Source organism: Saccopteryx bilineata, chromosome 8 (genome assembly GCF_036850765.1).
Source record: "Saccopteryx bilineata isolate mSacBil1 chromosome 8, mSacBil1_pri_phased_curated, whole genome shotgun sequence".
NCBI classification, from domain to species: Eukaryota; Metazoa; Chordata; class Mammalia; order Chiroptera; family Emballonuridae; genus Saccopteryx; species Saccopteryx bilineata.
Genome location: NC_089497.1, coordinates 36,120,171 through 36,148,162, shown reverse-complemented (window position 1 = coordinate 36,148,162; position 27,992 = coordinate 36,120,171). Strand labels below are relative to the sequence as shown.

General features: G+C 38.9%; 2 pseudogenes; both read right to left on the bottom strand.

Annotated features, from left to right (window-relative positions):
- Nucleotides 1-2,167: 2,167 nt before the first annotated feature.
- Nucleotides 2,168-3,006, bottom strand: LOC136311910 (AP-2 complex subunit beta pseudogene; annotated as a pseudogene).
- Nucleotides 3,007-3,054: 48 nt separating this feature from the next.
- On the bottom strand, nucleotides 3,055-4,154 carry LOC136311666 (AP-2 complex subunit beta pseudogene; annotated as a pseudogene).
- Between the last annotated feature and the right edge of the window lie 23,838 nt (nucleotides 4,155-27,992).

Sequence of the window (27,992 nt, the reverse complement as noted above, 5' to 3'; positions counted from 1 at the left end):
TATCATTAAATTGCTTTATCCGGTCATTTTATGCTTCTTTTTGAAGACAGAAGAATGTGTTTTTCAAAAGATTTTTTAAATGGAAGCCCAATATAAGAATCAGAGGAAAACTAAGTGAAGAAGACTGAAACCCCATCTGATTTGGTTTCAACAGGGGCCACTGGGCCTTTGTCAGCAAATCTCAGGGGACAGAGCACTGTTGCAACATTTCTGACTCAACTCACCAATTATTCTTTACCTTCATATGCAGGATCTCTATCATTTTACTTTTTCTTTTTAAGTCCCATGTCTTTTCTCCTTTGAACCTAACCTTAATAAAGTACACTCAAATGTGTTTTTTAAACAAAGGTTTTACCACATAGAGATGGAAAATTTAATGTCTTTAATTTCCACTTGCATGATTTTGCAGATACAATGGACAAGACACATTCAGTTGAGTTTCCCCAGTGTCAGTGATAAGACATGTCTAACCGATGCTAGTGGTGTTATAAGGCTAATAGGAAACCAGTGTTTGGACTAGTTGCAAGATTGAAATTTAGTCAGTGTACTTGGGGATGAGTGAAATAGTGATGTGTATTTCAAATAGCTATAACTGGCTTTTCAGGTATCATAAGACTTTCAAATACACACCTGCTATAGTTCCTTCCCTATGAGATGCAGTGTACTTTGATTTTCTTTAATGAGTTGCCATTTTGTTTTTTTGGTTTTTTCCAAGATTCTATTCATCTAAAAGAAGAATTCACAATAAAAACACAGTTACACACACACAGAGATATATACTATATCTTATCGTATACCTTGTCTTTAAATATATATATACCGGCTGGGGGCAAAAGTAGGCTTACAGTTGTATGTGAAACACAGTTTATTCTTGTGTTGTTAATTATTTATTATTGTATTATTTTCTTTTGGTATTTTTCTGAAGCTGGAAACGGGGAGGCAGTCAGACAGACTCCCGCATGCGCCCGACCGGGATCCACCCAGCATGCCCACCAGGGGGCGATTGCTCTGTTGTGACCAGAGCCACTCTAGCACCTGGGGCAGAGGCCAAGGAGCCATCCCCAGCACCCGGGCCATCTTTTGCTCCAATGGATCCTTGGCTGCGGGAGGGGAAGAGAGACAGAGAGGAAGGAGAGGGGGAGGGGTGGAGAAACAGATGGATGCCTCTCCTGTGTGCCCTGGCCAGGAATCAAACCCGGGACTTCCGCACGCCAGGCCAACACTCTACCACTGAGCCAACCGACCAGGGCCTATTATTGTATTATTTTCTACATGAACAACTGTAAACCTACTTTTGTTCCACCCTGTATGTCATAAGGACAAAGAAAAATACTGTAATTTAATAATAGTTTGTACAGTAGAGTTGACCAGGAGCAGTTTGAGAATTCCAGGAATAAGAAAAAAATATATATATTTTTACTTTTACCTATAATTAAAATAACAAAATAAATTTCAAATATTAGTGGTTACATGAAATATTCTTAGGCTTTTAAATTTCAAATCTTTTGCTGTTATTTTTCTGTTATCTTAGTAGGAATGCTGTTTTAAACTAATTGGCTTTATTGATACCCAACCCATATTTTTCTCAAGCACCAGCATTGAATTTTATTATATAACAGTATATAATTATAAATAAATTCTATAACATATAATCCTGTTTCCAACACACATAGAGCCTTAAACAATATAAATAATATTTAACCTTGTTTGCTGGGAATAAATAGCTAATGCTGTGAAAATACTATAATGGTTTAAGAACACTAAACTTTTGGGAAGGAAGAAGTGTACTGCAATGCTGTGTTCTTGCTCTAATATTTTTTGTCTTTTTCTGTTTTTGAAAAGAGTTCTCAATTACAAAATATCAAACTACACTAAAAAATGCTAGTCATTGGCCCAGTATGGAGAAGCTCACAAGCAAAGACAGATAGCAGCAGTTGGTAGCAAGAGGTGGGAAGTGATTAAAACAGTGGTTACAAATGTTCAAAAGAAGCTAAAACTATCCCACAGGTTGTGCCGTAATGTTAGCCCAGGTTATACTAGTCCCAACCTTGGTGGGTGTCTTCAGTGTATTTGGGTTCAGATTCTCCATGGCAATAAAATTTCTTCCAGTTAGGAGTTCTTAGCTTGCACTGATCACAGGGTAGCCGGAGGGCACCAGACCAGTTTATTAGCTTTTCAAAATGCCGCCATAGATCTGATAGATGTATGAAGAGACTTCAGGAGCTCTACACTTCAGCCATAGAGTATAATTGGGATTTCCTGGCTGGGTATATAGGTCAGCCAAGATCCAAATGCCCTTAGTGAGCTTTGGTGATTGGTAGAGCATTTTTCTTGGCAAACAAGTATAAACGTTGTTTTGTAACTTGCTGGAAACAACACCAGCATTTAAATGACATTCCTTAATCTGAAACTGAAGTCCATTTTCATCGGGCCTATTCTTCCATGTTGCAAGGAAGACCCTTGGCTCTCTATTTTGCCGTCTTTGACAACAAGTACACACTCCAAATGATGTGAGGTAGCTGAAGTAGAAGACTTTAATATTGTTTTTCACAGCCACTGGCAGGCTATTCAGAGGTCCCATCTTCCTGACTGGGCCCAGGGTGTTGAAAGACAAGGAGATATCAATGCTCTGGTTTGGCATCAGTGGTATATGGACGACCAGAGGAGTACTGGGGATGACACCAAAACTACTCTTTGCAAAGTCTGTCATGTGCTGCAGAGCTTTGTTGGTGAAGTTTTATTCCATATAGATGTGCTCTTGGTGAAGAGTGTATGTTCCTGAAATCTCCAAGTCTTGAGTGCAGGCAGCCAGACAGCCTTAGGAGCCACATATCCACCCGATGGCATACCTATCCCTGTCGAGTTCAAATAGATCATGCAGACCACTGCTGACTGCAGCAGCCATGGGTGAAAGAGGAAAGGTTGCAGGCACTGGTTTTGGGATGAAGGATTTACCCACCAGGCTATCTAGTCCCCTCCCAAGAGATCCATTGCTCCCACCTGCATGGAGTATGACATTGACTGGGTGACCAAGGTCAAGGTTTAAAAGATCCATCAGCCCTGGCCAGTGGGCTCAGTGGTAGAGCACAACATTAAACAGGTTGTGTCCCGGGTTCGATTCCCAGCCAAGGCACATAAGAGAAGTTCCCATCTGCTTCTCCCCCCCCTCCCCCCCTCTTTTCTCTCTATCTCTCTTTTCCTCTCCTGCAACCAAGTCTCCATTGGAGCAAAGTTGGCCCGAGCGCTGAGGATGTCTCCATGGCCTCCGCCTCAGGCACTAGAATGGCTCCAGTTACAACACAGCAATGCCCCAGATTGGCAGAGCATTGCCCCCTGGTGGGCATGCCAGGTAGATCCCAGTCGGGCACATGCGAGAGTCTGTCTGCCTCACTGCTTCCCAGTCATCTCTAGGTTTGTAATTGGATAGGCAGTCCAGGGTGAAAATCTGGCTCTATTCAGTGCAGTCATTCAGGGATGCCAACAGCTTATTAGTGTTCTCTGGGTTCAGATCCAGTAAAGTGCTATTTGGGTGAGACTCAGTGATTTCCAATAACACTGCTACAGCATTAGTCATCACCAGTGGATTTGAGTCTGCTAGGAGATCTGGTAGAGAATCCAGAAATCCTGCTCTTCCACGATTTGGGCATTGATATCATGGGGTTTTAGCATGCAGACTATTGCTGCTTTCTTCATATTCCACGCATTTGCAGAGGAGCTCATAGAGATATTCTGTAATCTTTTTTTTTTTTGTGTGACAGAAAGAGGGATAGATAGGGACAGTCAGACAGGAAGGGAGAGAGATGAGAAGCATCAATTCTTTGTTGTGGCGCTTTAGTTGTTCATTGATATTCTGTAATCTTGTCCACCCAGTTGCACCCCATACTTCTGACTGCCAAGTCCGAATCAGAGTTCACAGTTTTTCACAAAAGTTATTGACAGCTGTGCTGGCCATGTCTGGCGGACTCTTCTTAGTTCATTGAGTAAGAGACATGGCTACATCTGGGAAAGAAAGCTAACATTCTTCCCAACAGTCATACCAGTAATCACTTTCTTCATAGCCTCCTTCTCTTTTCTTTCTTTTCATTGCTGAGTTTAGCCTTTCATTCAATGTTTTCTTCTTTTTTATTGGTTGAGAAGTACTCAGAGGCAGTCATGGCCTTGGGTCCTCAAGTGCACTGGAAGCAGGACGGGCGTGGTGGATACAGCCAGAGAGCACAGCCTAAGTGGTGTTGTAATGGTTTCCTGCACACCATGACTCCTTTGACCTTTTTTTGCCTATATATATACTTCCTAATACCAATATTTTGAACAACAGTGCAGTTCCATGTATATTTATAAATTACATAAAATAAATTCATATATTATGTTACCAAGATCATTCAAAAATAAACTTAAGAAATATATTGATACTTAAATATAATGTATTTCATTTTCCTTTTGATGGTATATTGGTACATTTAATAAGACGATTACCATTAAATATGCTTTATTGGTTTTTAAAAAAAATTTCAGGATTTTCTTACAGAGCAAATCAAAGTTCTGATTCTGTATTTTGTTTTAATTATACCTTCCTAGGGAAAAAAAATCTCACAAAGCTATGGAGATTAAAGTTAAAATAATGTATAAATAGCTAAAACATTTTAATTGTGACACCAATTTTTCAATTCTGTCCTTACGTTTTAGTTGAAATTTGCATAATAAATTGTCTTTCTTCATGACAACCAATTCTTCTTACAAATCAATATGAAAGTTTTACATATTTAACACTAAGCCCAAAATTTACTAAAACTCTTTTAAAATAGGATAGAAAACTTTGTTTTCAAGTTTTTGTTGGACAGCTATGATGTTTTCAAAACATCCCAGTTATGCTCACATGCCTTCAAGATTGAGAACCATTTTTATGTTTTGGACAAAAATTTCCTTAAATACTCCTTATATCATTACAAAATATTTTTAATACAATCTTTTATTTTATTTTATTTATTCATTTTTAGAGAGGAGAGAGACAGAAAGAGAGAAGAGGGGAGGAGCTGGAAGCACCAACTCCCACATGTGCCTTGACCAGGCAAGCCCAGGGTTTCGAACCGGCGACCTCAGCATTTCCAGGTCGACGTTTTATCCACTGCACCACCACAGGTCAGGCCCACAAAATATTTTACATATTCTACTTCTGCTAATATAGTCCATAAATTCACTTAACTGAACACAAGTCGGAGCAGTATGTTGCAGTATCCCGGAGAAAGACTATGGTTGCCATGTCAAGTCTTGTTTGGATAAACTTGTATTCTCTCTAGGTTTTTTTCTTTTCTTTTCTTAATATTGGTTAAAAAACCCCCCACAGAATTTACTGTCTTAATCATTTTTAAGTGTGAAGTTCAGTGGTGTTGACCATATTTACATTATTTTATAATAGATCTCTAGAACTCTTTCATCTGCTGTGAGACATGGTCAGGTGTGAGTATAAATACATTTAGAAACTACATTATTAACTGTATATATAATATGTACTGCGTTAGAGTGTCATTTTGTGTCATTTTGGTAGGTGGTGTGCCCCAGAATTTTGTAAATGTAAAAAAATGTGCCACGGCTCAAAAAAGGTTGAAAATCACTGCTTATATCCATGGAACAGCCCCTCATTTCCTCCTCCCAGTCCCGGGTAATCACCATTTTACTTTCTGTTTCCGTGATTTGACTACGCTGCTTGTCTTGTGTAAGTGGAATCATATAGTCTTTGACCTGTTGTGACCCTCCAGTTATTTTGCAGACCTTATTTGTCATGTGTCCATCTCACAGAGGGGAGCCTAGGAGGATGACAGCTAGGTTTATAAACTGTTAAGCATTGATTAGGATTATTTTTCTTATTCTTTTAAACACAGATTTAGAAATAAAAGTTCTAGCATTTTCTTTCTCCAGCCCTAGGGATGGCCTTGTATAATTCCCTGCCAATGTCCTCCAGCCAGAGACCAGCAGGAAGAAACCTGTGGTTTACTACTCATCACAGCAAGGGAGAACACAGGGGTACATTTTAGTAAGAGGATGTTAACAAGGCTTGTTATAGAATCTGGGCTTTCATGGGAGATTTTGAAGAGACTCTAAAAGGAAGCAGAGATTCACTCTAGTTGGATGCTGTCAGGAAGTGAGGGTAATTCTGTGATTGGGTATCTTAATAAACCTTATCGGTAAAGAGGAAGAGGATACAGCTGTAATTGACAAAGAAGCAGCAGAAACTCATTTTATCCAGTAGAGGGGGCTGTTTGGTACTCTGTGAGTTTTTTTGCTGTGACGGTATTTTGGACTGTGCTTAGACAAATTATGAAGTGACCTTGTTTCGTCTCACTCTATCATGGCCTCAAAGAGGCCTTGTCTGATGATGTTCTGTGAGGTTGTTAATGTTTAACAGGAGGAAAGCCTGGGCTAGCCGCTTTGTGATAACAGAGAGACCGAGCTGTGAGTGTCAGACCAGTTCTTAGACTTCAGGGGCCGACTATTATCTTGTTCACTACTTTTGAAGATACAGAGGTTTGAAATCAGGAAACCTGTAATTCAGCCACTGTTTCACCACCAACCCGCAGTGTGATCATGGACTAGTCATTTACTCTCTGTCACTTTACTTTCCTACCTGGTACTTACCTCAAAGAAACATAATGAGCATTAAATGAAATAAAACATCTAGAATGCTGAGCAGATTAATCTTTATAGGGTGGGAACTCATGCTTTCAAAATAGCCTCTTTTTAGCTCTGTCTCCTGAGAGATTATTTTATTCATTTAAGAAACAGTTATTAGATGATTACCATGTGCCAAACACTGTGCTAGGAACTGTGCTAGTCACCTAGTCACAAGACATAACAGGGCTTAAGCCTCACAGAACCAGCAGTTCAGGATGGGTTTCAGACAGCAAAATGGGCAATTGTATAGAGGGTGAAAGCCTTTATGAAGGGGTCTCTGGGAGTCTCAAGCAGCTTAGCAGGGCAGGGAAATGATCTGCAGGAGAAAGTGATGTTTAAGCTGGTTTAAGCTTCTATCCAATAGATGGATAGAAGTTATCTGGGAAGATCGCTCCTGGTAGGAGGAACAGCATATGCTAAGACAGAAATGTGACAGAGAACATGGCACAACCTGTTTAATGGGAAACAAACTAAAAAACAACCAGAACAACAAAAAAAAAACCTCTCACTTTTTAAGTGCATGCTATATGAAACAATTTCTTTTCAAATCTTGCTCACAATTTTATATGGCACTGCAGTAGTAATCATTGCTCATTAATTAATTAATGATGATACAATGCTTTGCAAATACAAAGTGCATTTGCTAACAAATTGATGATTAGCATGATGGCTGTTTCAATATAACCACTGTTTACCCTCTGCACTTGGAATTCCAACTGTCTGCTTGTCTTCTTGCACCAAAGCCAGCTGCTTTACAATAGGCTTGGTTAGTGGCTATTTTTGGCCTTTGTTTCTCTGGGTTGTGAATGAGCTTAGGAACGACTAATAATGGAAAGAAAAAAGTGGGCTGAATGACTTCCAGAATCTTTTCCTAATAAGTCATTCTGCAATGTTTATTATCCTCCCAATTTCTGATACACTAAAATCTGGCAAAAAGTATTGGAAGTCTGTAGGGGCATCTGGTGAAGCGAATATACCAAGGGCTATTATTGGTTGTTTCAGTATATACATTCTCTAGATTGGGGTCCACAAAGTATCATAACTTCTGGATTCCACTTACTACCTCTATCTACTATTACACATAGTTTCTTTATTTTTCTTTTAGGTGAGAGGAGGGGAGATAGTGAGACAGACTCCAGCATGCACCTCAACCAGGATCTACCTGGCAACCCCACCTAGGACTGATGCTTGAGTACCAGCTAATTTTAGTACCTGAGGCTGTCACACTCCAATAGAGCTATTCTCAGTGCCTGGAGCCATGCTTGAACCAATCAAGCCACTGGCTGTGGGAGGAGAAGAGGGAGGGAAGTGATGGAGAAGCAGATGGTTGCCTCTCCGGTGTGCCCTGACTGGGGATCGAACACAGGGTGTCCATACACCATGCCAACGCTCTACCACTGAGTCACCAGCCAGGGCCACGTATAGTTTCTAAAGAAATAAGTAAGTGGAATTGTAGGAACTTGCACCTTTGCACTCGATAAAAAAAGATCTCAATGTTATCATTTCCTGCCATTAAAAAAACTAAAACTCCACAAAAACTAGCTCTGAGTTTTGGTTGTTGGTGAATATCTGAAAGCACTTAGTTTATAATTAAACACACTATCAAATGTGTTCTTTGTTTCTTGAATGAATAACCAGGATAAGCAGATATGGGGGGACAGCATCCTCTAGCTGAGAATCATATTGGCTAGTAGACTCAGTTCCACCACAATGGGAACTTCAACCTTGTCTGGAAGAAGTTTCTGGTAAAACATTTTTCTCTTCAGCGTGTTGCAAGCACTCCTCAGTGGTCCTGTGTGTCAAGTGACTCAGACACTTGGTTGGTTGCCTAGGTAACCTGATGGGAATTTGGCTTGGAAGGGCTGCACTAACAGACCTCTGCCTGGATATGGGTGAAGACATGTTTCTATTGCACGTTTTGAATGCTTGCTGTCATCTTTTGCCCTATCTCAGTCATTAAGAGCTTACTTCTAGTAGGAGAGAAAAAACACACTCACAACTGTATTTATATTAAATTGGGTAGGTGGTGACACGTGCCGTAGGAGTGACATAAATCCACCCTGAAAAGGAAGAGATTACACCACGCTGGTTAGTTTTCATGGCAGAGCTGGCATTCAGAATGGGCCTTGAACAATAGGGCTTACTTCAAATAGCAGAGATGGGATTGTGGGTGGGCAAAAGGAGAGCATACCAGAACTTGGCAATGGCGGGAGCTCTCTTTAGGAAGGGTGCCCCAGTGCCCCAGTATTGTTGGGATAGTCCTGATTTGTACCTTTTGATCTATGGTCACTATGGTAGGCTGTATAATGTACCTCAGAAATGTCTATGTCCTAATCCCCAGAATCTGAAGAGACTTGAAAGACGTGATTCAGTTAAAGATCCTATCCTGGGGAGATCTGAGATGATCTGGGTCAGCCCAATGTAACGGCAAGAGTATTATTGGAAAGGAGGCAGGAGTGTCAGAGTTAGCAGTAGAGGTGATCACGCAGCTAGAGGCTGAAGCGGTAGAGAAGGGGCCATGTGCCAAGGGATGCAGGCAGCCTCTAGAAAATAAAAAAAGGCAAGGTAACAGATTCTGCCCTTGGCATGTCGGCAAAGAGCCAGCCACAACACTACCCTGAATTTAGCCCAATGAAACTGATATTTTGGACTTCAAACCTCTGGAACTGTAAGATAGCATATTTGTGTAGTTTAAGTCACTAAGTTCGTAGTAATTTCTTGCAGCAGTAATAGTTAACTAATACAGGAATTACATCCAGCCCCTTTATTCACTCATAAAAAACCTGGTTTGGTGACAAATTACCTATGGATAGCCTTATCAGTTTACAAATCTATGGTTCTGTCAAAATAACTTTCGAAAGTAAAATTTAGGTCCATCTACTCTGACTATCAGGGATTAGACCTTGGAGGTTTGGAAGAGGGTCATTTCCCATAGGGTAGGGTGTAGGTTGGGGTCCACGTGTATATTCATCTGGGGAATTTCCAATTAGCCAGGCTAAATGCAATGAGATCCAGAGGATGCCAATGAAGAGATGGGTTGGTGAGAAAATCCTTCACTTCAAGAGCTTCTTGTGTTCAGATACCCATGGGTTCTTAATCAAAGGCTTAATTTGGCTTCAGTCATATCTTTTTCTGTTTGCTGAGCTCTGACATAGATAAAAAATAGAAATCATGGAAAATGTTTTTAGAACCGTATTTCCAGAACAGTTGGCAATATTTATTTGCCTTTTGGATTCATGTAAACTCTCAAGAAGTTCATTTGCCCAGCAATATCTCTCAGTTCATTTTACAGAACTATTTAGAAATAATATTTCTTGTAAGTATCTCAGTCACATCTCTTATTTTAAAATAAATGCAGTAATTCTAATACCATAATTTCTTCAATCTGAACGTCCCTTGAAATATTTTAGTCAGAAAAAAATAATCCCCCTGTGGTTAATTCTACCACTTCTATATTGCTTGAGGGATCAAATCTCTAGTCAATTGTTTTATCTTTATAAAATGTTTTGATCCTTCAAGGATTTCCTACAAATTTTTGAGGCTCTCTTTGTAGGAGAATCAATTTAAGATGGTAACTCATTCATATATGTAACATAATAGTGTGTTGGAAGTTTAAGATAACATAGAGAAATTCATTGCAGTTGTGACTAAGTAAAGCTGTAAAATAATTCTATCTTTGTGACACTATAAAAGCCATCTATTTCTGTCTCATTATTTTTGAGCTTCAGATTAGTTTAAATGAGTGATTAAATTATACACCAATTTTAGTTTTCAGAAAGATATTAAGAGACTTATTTTTATATTCTAAGACTATATAATATAAGTCCTAGGAAAATGATGAGTTGGACTTATAAACTATTTTTATTCTTTGTGTTGACAGACTATTACTTTACACTATAATTATTCTAGTAAAGAAGATTATGTGGTTAACTTTTCAGAGCAGAGTATTTATGGTCCTGATCTTGTTTCCACTTTTATTCTATACTAAATTTTAGAGATTATTTATTAATTAGAGAAATTATAGGAAAAAGTCAATAAAGAAACAGAGAGCTATATAGAAAACAAATGGAAATTAGATTATGAAACAATAATGAGCAGAAATTAAAGTAGAAAGGCAGTAACTCATGAGCAAGCTCTCAGATAAAGTAAATAATTAGAGAAATATAACTTATAAAAGAACAATTTTAAACATGGATCACTATATTTTACTTAATAAAAATTTCTTTATAAATACCCAAGACTTCAGAATTAAAAATATTAAATCAAAGAATCTGTGAAAATAACAAGATAAACTAATGGCATGTGAAAGCTGGAAAAGAGCAAGTCATAAGAAAAAAAACCTGATGATTAAAAACAAATGTATGTACATCAAGACAGAAATCATATGAAAATACAATGATGTATAAAAATCACTTTGAGTTGTACACCTCATATGCTCAATAATTAATAAATGGAAAGAAAATCTTAACTCCTGGGTAAATAGGAACTCAGCCCAACATGCAATTAAGACCATCCCCTTATAATAAACATTTCAATCCTTGATTTATTAAGTGTTTTGTTTGGATGTACAAACATTCATCAAAAGAAATGAAGAGCAACAATTAATCTGATATAATTGTGTCCTAAACCGTATTTTGGAATCTCTTCCGAAGCTAGCGTTTCATGATTGTCAAACAGGATACACTATCCCAGGTAAGGAGATCCAGGAAAACGGCTCTCAGTGTACCTCTGCTTTTTAATGAAGACAAATGGTCTAGTGAGTCTGTACACAGAGCTGAACTACTTCAGAATTTTAGATACTTCACATAACTGAAGTCACTTATTAGTCTCCAGTTGTAGGTTTTGTAAAACACCAAGCTGGATCTTTGGGTAGTAGTTTGTGGGCTGTACTTGTAACATACCAGAGAAAGAATTTAGGACAGTCAGAACCACTCAATAGTCTAGGAAAAAAAAGTGGGATGACTCAAAGGTCACATAAATATTAAACAAAGAGCTCTGTGAGTGTACATGAAAGAAAGCTGTAAAACCACAAGAACCAAGTGTTTTGTATTTCAAATTTCTCTCTATATACATATATAAGTTGTAATGATAAAGACTAATCACATTTAAGATACAACTGGACTTGTAGATGTACCTCTAGTTATACTTTGTTTCCTTAAACTCTCTCTTACCATTTGTATTAGTGTTAGTGAATTATTGGTTACTAATAGCTATATAAATTACTCTTCTATTAACTAGGACTAGAAAACTGTTGATTATGTAGCTATATCCCTAAATATAAGTGAGAAGAATCAAAGGAAGGGGAAGAAAACCTCTATGAATACGTATAAGAAATATAGGCATGTTTTGAATCATCAAATACCCTTTAATAAACATCAGTTGAATCTTTTGTGCCAACACACACACACACACACACACACCCTCCCCTCTATAGGCTACCAGATAGTGAAGGCTTATACATAACTATTGGAGAATAAACTTGTTAGACTCTATACCTAGGAAAAAATATCTATTCTAAACTCTATTTTATCATTGGACCCTGAACCCCCCAAAAGGTGGCTTCACATACTAAAGTTTAGAAAACCACTAGGTGGCAGAAAGTATCATGTCTCAAGTAGACAATGCTAATCACAGAATGTTCCTTTAATGAATATTTATTGAGTATTCAAAGGGTATCTGACACTGTGGTGTGGGTGTAGAGAGGTTCTATAGAATGATATGGTGAGAGTTTGTTTAGGAGTCCAGAAACCTCAGTTTCTGTCCTGACTCGGATACCTCCTGGCAAAACATCTCTTAGAATAAAACAGTTTCGATTTTTACATCTATAAAATAATGGTAATAGTACATGACATTCTTAAGTGAGATCATGTATGATCAAGTTTTATATGGTATAGAACATGAGTTACCTCATCATCTTCTAAGTGAATCTCTTTAGATATATTTAGGTTCAATAAATTTTTTGATTTATCAAAACTCCTGGGCAAAACCTAATAAGATTAATTTTCCTTAGGCTGGTGAATAAGTGTGGAGACTATAACCTGTTAGGTAAAGCCTTCAGGGGTTCAGTGTGAGAGAAGAATATGCCTTCTCTGTATGCTTGTAGGCCTACTTATTTTTGAGAAACAATTTGAATGGAATGTGTACATGACCATTTCCTCTGTACCTACAGTTTCTTCCCAGAATGTTTTTCAATGTTCTTCTGCAGTAATGATTTCCTCCCTTTTCTCCATATAGCCACTTTCTTCCTAATACTGGAACATTGTTTGTGTATCCTAGGTCTTGTCCCTATTCTATTACCATAATTTTCTTGCATTGATTTCCTCACATGCTTCACTTTTAGTAGCTGGGATTTTCTGAACTCCACCTGTGGCTTCAGCCTTACCCAGTGCTCTGAGATCAGCCAGCAATGAAAGCATGTTTCTTCCATAAGAATATTCTCCAAAATTATAAAGTGTTAACATTTTTTCAAAAAGGTGACTATTACTATGCTGAAAATATGTCGTGGGAGTCATGGGAAATGAAAATATTGAGGAATATGAAGTAGAGTCCAATGTGGCTGTTTTTTAGAGACTTATTCTCCCACATCTCACAAAACATGAGCCCAGGCGCTTCCCACATGAACTGTATTGGAACCTTAGATCTGAACCTCAGGTCCTTGACTGTGTTGCTCCTACGTCTCTTTGATGTCACCAACCTGCTTTGATCTCTAAGTTGTGCCTTCTCTCAACCGAGACTCAATGCTTGACATGCCTTTATTATATCTTGCTGACTTCCCACCCACTGCTTTTCTAAAGTACCACATATTGTCCACCACTGTATTGAAATGATACAGTTTTGTCATCTTTCCACTCCTTCCTTGCAATGTTATCTGCCTGATCTTGATTTAAATCCTTCTAATCTCAAAGAATCTCACAACACCAACAGTTGTATGAAAGGTAGTGGTGGTAATAAGGAGGTGATTGGAGGAATGTTGGGCACAACTGGACTGAAATCCCCCCCCCCAGCCTTTTAAGGTGATTTAGACAATTATCTGGGAACCTTCACTGAACTAAATTATGCAAGGCAAGCAAAATTATAAACCACCATCTTAGTTTCTTGCCAGTTCTGTATCAACAAATCATCTGGCTAAATTCAGGAATTCATCCCACCTTCATCTCCTTTCAACATTTATACATCAGTAAGCCAACCCTTTGCTAAAAGCGACGCTAAATAATACATGCTTAATGCCTTAGTTTGGGTTTCCTGGGAAACAAAATCTGAGATGAAGATTTGTGTTCAGAAAGTTTACTGGGGCGTGCTCTTCAGAACAACTGTTCTGAGGGAGTGAGGGAAGTGATGTAGATGCAACAAAGCCTCAGCTGGTATCAAAGAAGCCCTGGAGCCGGGCTGGTCCTTCCGAGTGTTCCTGAATTAAAGCAAAGAAGCCTAGTCTTTTTGCACCCACATGATTAGTCCTTGGAAGAGGACCGCCCACAAGAGGAAGTGTAAACTGGGCTGAGTCTTCTCCTTTTCCCTGAGGTCAGTTGCTAAACAAACCTGAACAGTGAGCAGTCTGCAACCAATCTCTCTTGGAGCTGACAAAAGGTCTGCCTGGGTCCTGAAGGGTAGATCTTCAGCTCCTCACACCTGTCCATGCACACATATGCACACCTGTCCATGCACACATATGCACCCGCCCAGACACACACACATTTATACACACACACACAGCACAACATATGTACATGCATATGCATGCACAAGCACACACATACACGTACATATACATGCATACATATACAGCTATATTACTGCTGATCGTAGTACCTTGACCACACCCAATAGCTTCTTTGATATTTTCATTTAAATACAAAATTCTTCAAGAGAGAAGTTAGTACAGTTTCAACAAGAAGTTTTTCTGGAAATTTCAAGTTCAAATCAAGGTATTTTATACCATGTTCAGTAGCAGAAAGTCATTTTACAGTCTTTAAAAATAATATTTTCCCTAGCTCCACATTCTCACCACTATCCCAGAGCCTCATCAGAAAGCTTTTATAATAGATTATTTGAAACATTTCTAAAGGCATTTCTTTCACTGAAAGAACAATTTGTTCACGTACAAACATCTATATCTTAGCTAATGGCCACGGATTACACTGACAAAGGCATAATAAGGTCACCATGTTAGGTTAATATTAACAATATTTCTCTTTAGCTTTTTGGGTCTAAGTGTCAGAGTGATTATTCCTTTGTGTTTAAGATCTTATATTATTTTTCATTTATAATAAAAAGTTCTGTTAATGTGGCACCCCGTCCATAATCTTTAACCTTGGACTCAATTGTTTAGTCCATTTTTGTTCTTAACTGACACTGTCAAAAAACTAAAAAAAAAAAGAAAAAGATTTTGATGATGCCCAACTAATAATAATTCTTTCTCTTGTTACTGTAATGAAGTTTTTACTCAATTAGTTGGATTAATTGGTTAAATTTCTTATCTTAGTAGGAAAATACATTAATATAATACAACTTCTATTATGACAATTTATGTCTTAGTCAGTGAAATGAATGTTTTGGGACAAATTATATTATGCAATGATATTTGAACTGATTACAATGAAACTTAAATTGGTTATTAAGAGCTGGTATTTTTCTTCACAAACATTTAATTTTTTTCTCTGGTAACTTGTCAATGTCAGGGTCGTATTTTCCCATAATATTTTTTCAAGGTGTCCAAGACACTCTGGACCAAAAATATGAATCCTCTCTTTTGATCTCTGTGATTTCATTTTTAAAATCCTTTGTATTACCATCATTCTCAATGACTAATTATTATCTTGGGCATAGTAATGAGTATTAAAAAAATGGAAAGATAAAAAATTAAAGTAACAAGCTGAAAATGTACTTGTAATTGAAGAGTATAAAACAATAGTTAATGAATAACATTTACTGAGTGCTTAAATGTGGCAAGCCATGCCCTAAAACCTTCAGTATTTTAACAATAGTATGAAGCAGGGATTATTTCTGAAATTTTCAAATAAGGAAAATGAGGCACGAAGAGGATATGACAAAGTCACATATCTAGAGACATTGGAATTTTAACCCAGGCAACCTGACCCCAGAGTGAATGATCTTTGCACCATTATACCACAGTTGCTTTTAATTAAGGGAATTTTAGTAGAAATATTATATTCTCCTCTCCATTTCTGTAATTTTGAATATTTTAACTGTGATAAAAATTATTATTTCTAATTCTTTTCTTGAAATATAAAGGAATGCTATAAGAGAAAGGAATATTGGTCAAAAATCTAGGATTAAAGTAGGAAGGCAAGATTTTAAAGATGTGTAGATAGTGATGTGTAAGAAATTGGATCGCTTTCCAATCTTTTTTCATAAGAAGCCTACCACTTTGGAGTATGGTGAGGAAGGAGGTCAGAGTTAGAGGTACTGGTAATTAGGTACTACTTTTACTTTTTAAAACTGTGTGCTTTGCTAATGGTTCTACCTGTAACTAAGGTTGGGAAAAAGGTGCAATGAACCAACCAATAGCCACATTTATTGGAACTAATGATGTGAAAATGGTCAATAATGGCTAATAAGACATTTCCACCTATGACTGGAATCTTGATTATCTTACAAATCTCCTGCATTCTAAGTGGTGCGGAGTTTGGAAAGGGTTGATTTCTAACTCAAAGTAGCAAATTTATTCTTGGGGTGGAAGAAGGATATAGGCTTTGGACAAATGGACCTCAGTAAGACTGTAGTACTCATTGCTCCTGTCTGTTTCTCGATTGTTTCTTCAGAAATGGAATACTCATTGTCCATGCCTGTTTCTCTTGACTGCTTCGTTAAAACTTCTGTTTGTTGGCTGTTGCTGTTTCATCTTTTTTAGACAAATAGAGGTCTTAGTGTACTATGTCTAAAAGTATCTTTTTAACACTATCTAGCTGTCTTACTCTGTTTAGGCTGCTATAACAAAATACAAGACTGAGCAGCTTATAAGGGGCAGGTATTTACTGCTCACAGTTCTGAAGCCTGAATGTCTGAGGTCAAGGGACCAACATAGTCAGGTGTGGACCTTCATTTGGATCACAAACTTCTTATTGTATGCTTACATGGTGGATAGGGCTAGTGAACTCGGTGGGATCTCTTTTATTAGAACACTAATCCCATTCATGAGAGCTCAACCTGAATGACCTAAGCACCTGCTAATGCAGGGGTCCCCAAACTACGGCCCGCGGGCCACATGCGGCCCCCTGAGTCCATTTATCCGGCCCCCACCGCACTTCCAGAAGGGGCACCTCTTTCATTGGTGGTCAGTGAGAGGAGCACTGTGGTCCTGGAGTACTGTATATGGCGGCACCGCAAAGTATGGCGTCACTCACGTACAGTACTACTTCTGATGACGCGGGTCGTACGCGTCACAGCTCCGGAAGCGTGTCATATCACTTGTTAAGGCTTGCAGTGACAAATATGGAACCGACACTGGTCATCTCATTAGCCAAAAGCAGGCCCATAGTTCCCATTGAAATACTAGTCAGTTTGTTGATTTAAATTTACTTGTTCTTTATTTTAAATATTGTATTTGTTCTCGTTTTGTTTTTTTACTTTAAAATAAGATATGTGCAGTGTGCATAGGGATTTGTTCATAGTTTTTTTATTAAAAAAACCCTCCAACAGTCTGAGGAACTGTGAACTGGCCCCCTGTGTAAAAAGTTTGGGGACCCCTGTGCTAATGCCTCCCCCACTGCTGCGACCCACGTGATGAGTCTATTCCAGGGTCTTGAGTGGGAAATGGTATGAAATTGAATGAAAAATAGACAGAGACTTAAAGATATATACAGGATGGGTTCTGGAGGACGCCACAGCTCCTTGCCAACAGTCACTACTGTCCTGGCCAAGAAGCAAGAACATGGCCACCCCTAGAAAGACATTCATCTTTATTTTCTGGGCAATTTGGGCCATTAGCAGTTCAATCACATTTCCAAAGCAAAACAAGGAAACCACCAAGTGCAGAAAAACCCCACCACCTTAACTTTAAACAAAGAAGTAACTAGCTTCCCGTCCTTCCGAGGAACATGGGCCGGCAGGGCAAGTACTGAAGCACAGCCCTTTGTCAACTTAATTAGGCAGGTGAGGTGGGGGGTTGGGTCCAACACCTCTGTTCCCAAAATCCAGACCCTGTTTATTTTTTGGTCCCCAACACCCTCCCACTTCTAACACAACCACATTCTAACACTGTTTACGTTAGAATTCCAGCATGTGAGTTTTGGGGGGACAACAGCATTCAGACATTAGCACCAGCTATTTTTTCTTTTTTTGGTGTCAGCCTAATGTTTTATATAGTAAATAATGTTTTCCCATTGATAAGAACATTTTCCTTCTCTTTATTCTTCTTTGACATACTACCATTCCATCCCCAGTTTAAGCAGCTAGGTTCTTTGAGCTCATTGTCTTATTGGAAGAATATGACAAGGTGAGGAAGAGAAAACCAAAAGTATCTTCCTTTTATTTCTGTCTGAAAAATCTTATGGGTCTGACCTGTGGTGGAACAGTGGTTAAAGCATTGACCTGGAATGCTGAGGTCACTGGTTTGAAAACCTGGGTTTGCCTAGTCATGATTCTTATGAGAAGCAACTACTATGAGTTGATGCTTTCCTCTCCTCCCCTTCCTTCTCTCTCTCTCTCTCTCTCTCTCTCTCTCTCTCCCTCTCTCTCTCTTTCACTACTGTCTCTAAAATCAATAAATAAAAATTTTAAAAATATATCTCGAGGAACCATCACAAGTGAAAGCAAGACCTCCTTCCTAAGATTCCCTAAAGGAAAAACACCCTCTTTCAAACTGAATTGAAGATGCTAAGGAAATGAGCAGAGAGGGTGAGGAGAGGAGAAGATGGCTGGATCTGAACTGGTGAATCCAGCCAAGAATGAAGGCTGTCTTGGAACAGGGGCTCTGTGAGAGGTATTGTCAAGTGTTCCAGGCATCCTGAGAGAGGAGTCTGTGTATCTGTCATCTAGAGACTCTGCTAGTTGCCTTTCCCATTGGAGCCTAATGAGGATTTCCCTTGCAGAGTGACTGTCCTGCACAAATGTTATTGCCCATCTTTGCTCAAGCCTTTAATCAAATCTACCTTTTGTCCAACTACACAGTATAAAGAAATTTTCTTCTTTTTCCAAGTTTTTAGCACTCATAGAAGACTATGTCTTTGAAAAATAAGATCATATTGGTAAAAAAAAAAGGCAGCCTGAATGGAACTAGCACAAAGTGTCCAACATTTCATCAGTAGGTAAAATATAGAGCCTATACACTTATTTACTTTAACAAAAATCAAAATAGTTACCTTTTTGATAAAATGACATTGGTATTTGATTCTCCTTCCCCCATCCCTCTATCTCTTTACTTATTTGAATGGTTCTTTTCAACCTTTCCTTTTTTTTTCTATGCATATTCTTTAAATGTTGATGCTCCTTAGGCCCTTTTTCATTCCCCCTTGTTTTTCTTTATTTTGCACATTTTGGGGGCAGAGTGAGTTTATCCACTCTCATGACATTAGCTACCTGTAATATTGCCCAAATTCTCAAATCTATTCCATTAGTTTAGACTTCTTTCTAAGCTCCAGATCCACATATAAAGGTGCCCAACAAACTGCTCCTCTTTGGTGTACCACAGAGAGTTTCAAATTCAGAACAATTAGGACGGAGATCATTCTTTTCCCCACTCCCAACTTTCTCCTCCTATGTCTTAAAGAATGTCACCACCATTTTCCAAGTCTTTCAGATTAGAAATCTGGCAATTTTCTCTGTGGTCTTCTTACTCATCCTCACATCCGATTAGCCTTTTGATACAGATCCTTTTACATTTGTAGAATTCTGACCCTCCTATCTTTCTTGCGTGGGTCACTGTCACCAACTCCGTGCAAGACTCTCTGCTTCTATTCTCCAGGATTCTCAAAAGTGCAAATCTATTTATGCTACTTTCCACATAGCCTTTGGGATAAAATCTGCAATCTTAACAAGTCTTACAAAAATCCCTCTGAGATTAGAGGTTAGAGTGGTCCTGCTGAGGACCAAAGTTGGTAGATAAGGAGGATGGGTTTGAGTCACGCTGTGCTGACCTAGGAATTAAGGATTTGAGTCTCTGTTTGGACCTCAGTTTATTACATCCTGAGAGCAGATTGCTGGCCTCCTTCAGGCAGAAGTTCAATGTTTTTTTTTTGTTGTTTTGTTTTTTTGTGTTTTTTTTTGTATTTTTCTGAGGCTGGAAATGGGGAGAGACAGTCAGACAGACTCCCGCATGCGCCTGACCGGGATCCACCTGGCACGCCCACCAGGGGCGACGCTCTGCCCCTCCGGGGTGTCGCTCTGCCGCGACCAGAGGCACTCCAGCGCCTGGGGCAGAGGCCAAGGAGCCATCCCCAGCGCCTGGGCCATCTTTGCTCCAATGGATCCTTGGCTGCGGGAGGGGAAGAGAGAGACAGAGAGGAAGGGTGGGGGGTGGAGAAGCAAATGGGCGCTTCTCCTATGTGCCCTGGCCGGGAATCGAACCCAGGTCCCCCGCACGCCAGGCCGACGCTCTACCGCTTAGCCAACCGACCAGGGCAGGCATACGTTCAATGTTGCAGCTTCCTTGGGCATCTTTGGAAGTCCATAAACAGTATTCAGTGCTAAAATAATTTTATGCAAAATGGACTATTTTAAAGGTATTAATTACTGTGTTCTAATTCTTTGCAATTTCGTGTACCTGGAAATATCCATTAGCTTCAAAAGATGCTTAATGTGTGGGGTTATGTGCATTACATCAGAATTGCAAAGGAAAAGGGTTACCATTAACTTCTACAATTCAAAATGAGACTTTAAGCAGGACAATATATTAAAAAATCAGCCTATGTAGAAAAGGATTATAAAAATTCCTTCAGTATATAAAAATCTGAACATAAAGGACTCAGAATTTAGTGTATCTCTCATACTGTAAAAACATTTTTCTTTGCCTATGACCTCTCTACTATGAAGCTTGCTCTCCCAGAGTTTCCTGTTCCTTCGAGCCAGACATCTAGATTATGGTTCTCAGCCTCCCTGTTTTCAGATATTGCTGGGTTACTGAGTTCTGGCCAACGGGACATGAGTGGAAATGACTTGTGTCACTGCTTCAATCTTATATGTTTCCTAGCAACCTAATATGTAAGATCCCTCAAGGAGCAAGAGAAGATCAGAGCTATGTGGTGAGAGAAACTGTGTCACACAGAAAAGCACCTGACAGGACTCCACACATGGAACTGTGACAACAAGAATGAGATAGAAACTTTTTGTTGAGTCATAAATATTACAAAATATATTGGTTACAGTAACTGGTGCTCTCCTAATTACTACAAATATATGATACAGAGGATGTGAAAAGATTTTACTGGGCCCAAAAGATTGTGAAAAGCAGGGAGGGAGGGAGGATGGAGATGCAAGCTCTAGCTTGGACAGCAGATGTTTGTGTGTTAAAGAAGTTGATGAAACATCAACTACTGAGGGGCCTTTCTTCACATGTGGAACTCAGGAAGGCGGTGCCTCACAAACTGTCCCACACCTAGCTGTGAGTGACACCCAAGAATTCAGAATAAGTGGGGGGGGAAGGGCTGAAGGAATTCCAGGATGTAATAAATTTTCCCAAATCACTCTTGATTTCTAAATTGTGGCTGAGATGTAGATATTTTCTCATCCCCTTAAAGGGGAACCCAGAATAGTTCCCCAAGAGGCTGGCTGGAGAGCTTGCCAGTTTGTAGGAACTGTGTCACTATGAAGAGGGGGTGAAATAGCTTGAGACAACGACTGCTGGGTGGACAGAGTCAGACGTGTGTGTGTGTGTGTGTGTGTGTGTGTGTGTGTGTGTGCGAGCGCGGTGTCAGTAGCATTATAGAAGACAGAGATGGGACTGAATCAATCAGAGAGATATGGAATTCTTACCACAGTGCACTCTAGTCTCTGAGTTACATCAATGTCCCAGCATCAGCCACAAATAGCAGAAAGGCACATGGTTAAGTGGTGGGAAAATGATCTTGCTGTGGAGACAAAGGCAGTAGAGCACAGATCAGAGGACATTTCTGCCCTTGCTACCTGGAGATTACATTGGCCACATACCTCCCCATATTCTTTATTCTAGATATGACTTCAGGGATGAGAATAGGGAAGAACATAAATCTGAAGTACGTAAAACAGAATCATCCAAAGGAGAGTTTTAAAGCAGTTGGATAGGGAAATGAAATTCTGGTAGATTAAATGTTTAAAATGAACATAGTATAAATCAGAAAAATCCAAATATATAATTAAGTATAAACTGCTATCACTACTTAGCAGGATGGTAGTTCAAAGGGAAGATTAGGAATATTTTAGAAAATAAAGAAATCTCAGACTATTTGCATATTTAAATGCCCCTCTTTTATGATAGTTCATTTGCCTTCTGGATTCTTTCTTTCAATAAAATTATTTCTACTACCAAAGCAAAAGACTTCTTTCTTTTTTTGTTTTCCTCTTTTCCCACTCTCAGTTCTCATCCAAAATCATCTTGCTCAGCCTTGTGCATAACCCATATCTCCTGCTCTAAAGGAGAAAGAAGTTTTCCTGTGGTGTTCAGGGGGTCCTCACTGGACCTTGTTCCATACCTCAATTTGCTTGAGATGTTTTTTTTTTCCTTTACGTTTTACTTTTTTTTTTTTTTCTGAAGCTGGGAACGGGGAGAGACAGTCAGACAGACTCCTGCATGCGCCCGACCGGGATCCACCCGGCACGCCCACCAGGGGGCGACGCTCTGCCCACCAGGGGGGATGCTCTGCCCCTCCGGGGCGTCGCTCTACCGCGACCAGAGCCACTCTAGCGCCTGGGGCAGAGGCCAAGGAGCCATCCCCAGCGCCCGGGCCATCTTTGCTCCAATGGAGCCTTGGCTGCGGGAGGGGAAGAGAGAGACAGAGAGGAAGGAGGGGGGGGTGGAGAAGCAAATGGGCACTTCTCCTATGTGCCCTGTCCGGGAATCGAACCTGGGTCCCCCGCACGCCAGGCCGATGCTCTACCGCTGAGCCAACCGGCCAGGGCCTGTTTTACCATTTTTAAGACAGGAAAACTGTTACAATCAAAACATGTTAAAGTTTCCTGGTATAGGGGAGAGTTGTAGAGCGATGACTGTTATCACTTCTTGAACATGTGTGAACTAAGCAATGCATCATAATATCTCTTCATTCTATTGTCTCTCAGTTGAGCTTTTTTGGATTGATAACAAGTGGTTGAATTTAACCTTCAGTTTGGATAATTAATTCTTGAATTCTTGCTCAGAATGTCTGCAAAAAGTTGTCTTTATGATACAGTACTGAAGTGAAAATAAATCCTGTTCATAGAAGATTGCTTGTCATATACACCAGGCAATAGAATTAAAAGGGTATTTAATTTGCAAAATCTCTTGGAACAGATCACAGGCTTTTCAAAGCAGGAGAAGTTAATGTGGTTAATTTGTTTTCACATAGGGCCATTATTTAGTTATGGAATATTGACCTATCAAAAGTTTCTAGTTAACTTTTAGGAAAAGTTATTTGACCTAAATTATGTATTTTCCTATGTAATTTAATAATAAAAAACACAAAACTCTGAGTTTAACCAAATAAATGTAAAAGAGGAAACCTTAACATAATTTGATATGGCTTGAAATGTACTGTCAATCTTAAAAGAAGTCAAGACCACAGGCACTGATGAAAATCTAAATATAACCAACTGCTGAGTGACCGACAGTGATTCAGGAAGGACCTCTTGACTCTCTGGACCCTCATAGGCAAATATTGTCAGGAAGGGTTAGATGTAAATTGTGGTTTAGGTATTGAACAGAGAGATTTTAGTTGGTTTTAAAAGAAATGAGGACATTTAAGGTAGTGTTCCATTTTATGAAGTAGATAGCATGTCTTATAATCCACACGGCCTCTTAGACTAAAGGAAATGTGGAAGCTGTATAGCTCCCCCTACTTCACGATCTTGTCTCTGCTTTCCAGCTGATCTCTCAACACTCTTATCTATCATTGTACAATTCAGTCACCCTCAACAGTTGCCAGTTCTGTAAATGTACTATGCTCTCACAACTTTTTAAACCTAAGGCATACTCTCTGCCTTATTCCCATGCTCAAATGCAATTTTCCTGGCACACTCCCACTTATACTGTAAGGCTTAGCTCAGACATCACTGCTCTAGAAAATCTTCCCTGACTGTACCATCTCCATATTGCTCTCTATGCTAATCTCTGGCACTGCACATACAGTGCAATCTTATATTTTTACTTGTATCAACTCAATAACACATAAACAAAAGAAAACATATATTTTTTTTTATGCAGCATGGCCCCTAAATGGAAGCCAAATTCTTCATCTGGTGTTTAGCTGAAGAATCTATGATCTGTTTTTGTACTGGGATGTGCGATCACAGTGTGTGATAGATTTAGGGAGCTATTACAGTTTGTTGTATAGGGTTGCAGACCTCACTTTACAGAACTCATTCTAGATATATTAAGCAGAGTGAGGTATAATTCAAGGAATCTGTCTCATACATATTCATCAGAGTGTTAGAAGCGTATGGCTGATTGTTTCAGAATAAGTCCCAGAATAATACTGCTACCTGGTCTGCCAGGAATGCTGCTCTTCTCTCAGAGTAGACAGTGGAATTAGGAGTCCACTGCTGACCAGTTGAGTTCAAGAACACAATGTCATAACTGTCTTTCGTGGGTCAGGAAGCCACCACTATCCTCACTGCACCTGTGTCTGGAACCCCACAGAGCTTGATTAAAATGGGCACTGGAACACTATGGAGAAGAACCCAGGGTCTCAAGGACAGTATGTCTAAGCAGCAAGAAGCAGAAAAATGGGTTCTTCCTCACTTGTGGATTCAGGCTCATACAGGATTGAGCTAAAGGATTGAGCTAATTGGCACCAGGAAATCTGGCAGTATGAGATTCTGGGCAAAGTAGATTTTGTTCTCAAAATCTACAAATCAGGAGGGCCTTTTAGTAAGCTGAACTGGATGCCAAATTCTAATTTCTTATGTCCCCCATAACCAGGTATACTGTGCATTTGAAGCAAGGCTAGAACCTTACTTGGGTAATTTTCTTTATGCATTAAAACCTACATAACTGCATATCTCGCATAACTGCTAATCCATTATATATCCTAAGAAAGTGGCCTCTTTGTCTTTCAGTAGACATTCAGCTCTTAACAGAAACTGTGCTCTACTCATCTTTGGAACACAGTGTCTAGTACTGTGTCTTGTCTAATGAATAAGTGTATGAATCAATAAACCAGTGAATGATAGAAAAAGTATCCTTTTATGCTTTTTTGAATTGACAAATCCCTTTGACTTTCTCTAATTCATTGGCATTTTTTTCCTCCCCAGGGAACAAATACGTCTAGAGACATTTTTGAGCTTAACTATTTCAGGGTGGAGGATATATTGGCTTCCATTATGGAGAGACCTGGGATGCTGTTGAATATCCTGCAATGCACAGGACAGCCCTCCCTGCAGCAAAGAGTTAGCGAACACAAAACGTCAACAGTGCCAAAGCTGAGAAATCTACTCTAATTACTTCTTCCTCTCATTCTTCCTGCCCAATATTGTTATGTCAATAGATCAGAACCCTTGAGAATATGAACTTTTCTCAGAATTTAAATCTTCATCAGTATTTTCTTCTTTGGCAGGATTTCCCCCATATTCTTTCATTCTCTGTTAATCTTTGTATTCCCATAAGTATTTCTAACAGGCTTCAGAGACACAGACTAGCTTGTAAGTCCTTACATTAGAATGTTACTAGAGGAAATAGTTGGAGTGTCGCTCTCCAACGTCTTTTCTTAATCTCACAATTCTAGACTTGGAATTAAAATTTTATTTAACTTAGAAAATATTTCCAAAAGTGAGAGTTGTTATTCTAATATATTTTGAACATCGATGGGCAATATACCAATTTTACTGAACTAGTCAATTTTTTTCTTCCCCTCCCTTTAAAAAAATATATGTCAATTGCTTGGCCAGTAGTCTTTAAGAACTATTAAATTCTGAAAATTAAGTTTCTAGAAAAATCCAGATCTTATTTTATAGAAATATATCCCTTTTCATAAATAAATATGTTGGAAGTATAAATCTATCATAATTAAATAATCACCATAGTTAAACATAAACATAATTAAACATAACCATAATTAAAACATAAACATTTAGTCATAATTAAAGTCATATATGTCTCTGAACAGAACAGTAAGTCAACAGAGATCTTAAAGCCAGAACTATATAAAACTCAGTTTATGTATTCAACAAATTTTATTGAGCATCTATTATTCCTCTTTGCTTGCCATTGAGAATACATTAGAGAAAAAATTATATTGTCTTTACCCTCACAGAGTTTACACTATTTAGTTAAGTCTCCCTACTAGATAATCACACATATAGAATTTAATTATTATAATGATAAGTCCTATAATTAGAAATCACAAGATGGTATAAAAATAAGTAAGCAATCAATTTCTAACTTAACCAGGACATATTTCCTTAAGAAAATAGTAATTAAGCTCATACCTGAAAGATGAGTCAGAGTTAGCTGTGCACAGTCTGGAAGAAACAACATTCCTGGCACATATAGTACCTACAGGCAGAAAAGGGCTTGTTTGTTCAGGTAATACAAAGAAAGATTTTGGATTTAATACTCAGTTCTGGGACACCATGAAATGTTTTTATTAGAGAAGTGATTTGAGGCATGGTAGGGTAAGGAAAAGTGGGCTAGAGGAGACAAGTAGAGGGTAATTTGAGATGATGAAGACTTAGATTGGAAAGCAGATAGATTTAGAAGGCTGGACCAACTGGATTTGTGGTTAATTTAGGGGAGTAGCAGTGGTGGAGAACCACTGAAGAACAGGGAAGTATTAAGGATGGCTCACATGCTTCTGGCTGGAGCATCAGGAAAGATGTGGGTACCATTTACAATGATTGGGAATGATAGAAAAGAAGCGGTTTGGGGGCAAAGTTTATACATAATGAGTTTATTTGGGGGTATGTCACATTTGAGATTCTTATAACTCATTCAAGTGTCCCAAATGAAGATATTATAAACATTTGGATCTATGAATCTATAACTCAAAAGGACTGTCTGGGCTGAAACTATGGTTTGGAAGCCATTTCTCTGTAATAGGAGAGATGAGGTTTAAGATTAAGGAGTAGATGAGGTCACTTTGGGAAGGAATTGAAGAGAGTCGTAGACTGAGCCCTGAGGATGTTGGACACATGAAGGTTGAGTAGAGGAAGAAAAGTCAGCAGAACAGCCTGACTCCAAGTCAGAAGAAAAATAGGTGAAGTATAAAGACATAGAAAGATGGAAGGCAAGGGAGAGACTGTTACTAGAGGGAAGAGTGGAAACCTGTGTGCAAAGGAAACTGAGAGTTCGGATAGAATAAATAAATATGAACATTTTCATGAAGTCCATTAGTGATTCAATGTTACAGGTTAGGTGGTAAGGACAGAAGCCAGATAGGAGTTGATTGAGAAGTCAATAGTTGGAAGAAACTGAAGCTATAGCTATATATTTTGTAACTGGGAAAATAGGAATAATATTAGTTGGAGATTTGCAGTCTAGTAAAATTTAGATTTTTTAAAAACAGGAAAGACAGTTGTATGTTTAAGTGATAACAAAAAGGTCTAGTGAAAAAAAGTGTTTGAAGTTATGTGAGAGACGATGGATATTGACACAAAAGAAGAGGTTCTTGGGAAAATGGGAAGAGTGGGGATTCAGAGCACAGATCAGGAGATTTTGCTGTGACAGAAAACACTTTCTATCTAGTAACAAGAGGAGAGAAAGAGATAATGAATGTGAAGTTCAGAATATTTAAATATGATTCTTGTTTAGGATGAACTATGGTTTGCACACTCTTAGAAGGAATGATCTTAGTTACCTGAGGTCATCTGCATATATACCTCCATAGCTTGAAATTAGAATACATACTACTGGGAGATTAACATGTAGAAAGGCATTTGTGGATATGTTCCTACTAAGGGAGTATTTAAGAGATAAGGTGCCATAATCTTATTTGAAGTGAGATGACATCTTTGTCGCTCCACTGGCCTACACATACGCAGGTCTCATTTCTCACACCCATCCCCCAAAGTGATTTCTCACACCTGATCCCCCAGGCAAACCACTCGAGTAAAAGTGGATGGACACTGATGAGAGTCCTGAAGCACGGGTAGACTTCTTCAGGAATGAATAACACATTGGGGTCAGTTTTTTCCCTTGTCTTGGACAGCTCGGGACTAGAAAGACTCACTAAACTCCTAAAGATGCAAGGGCAGTTTTGTCTCTTATA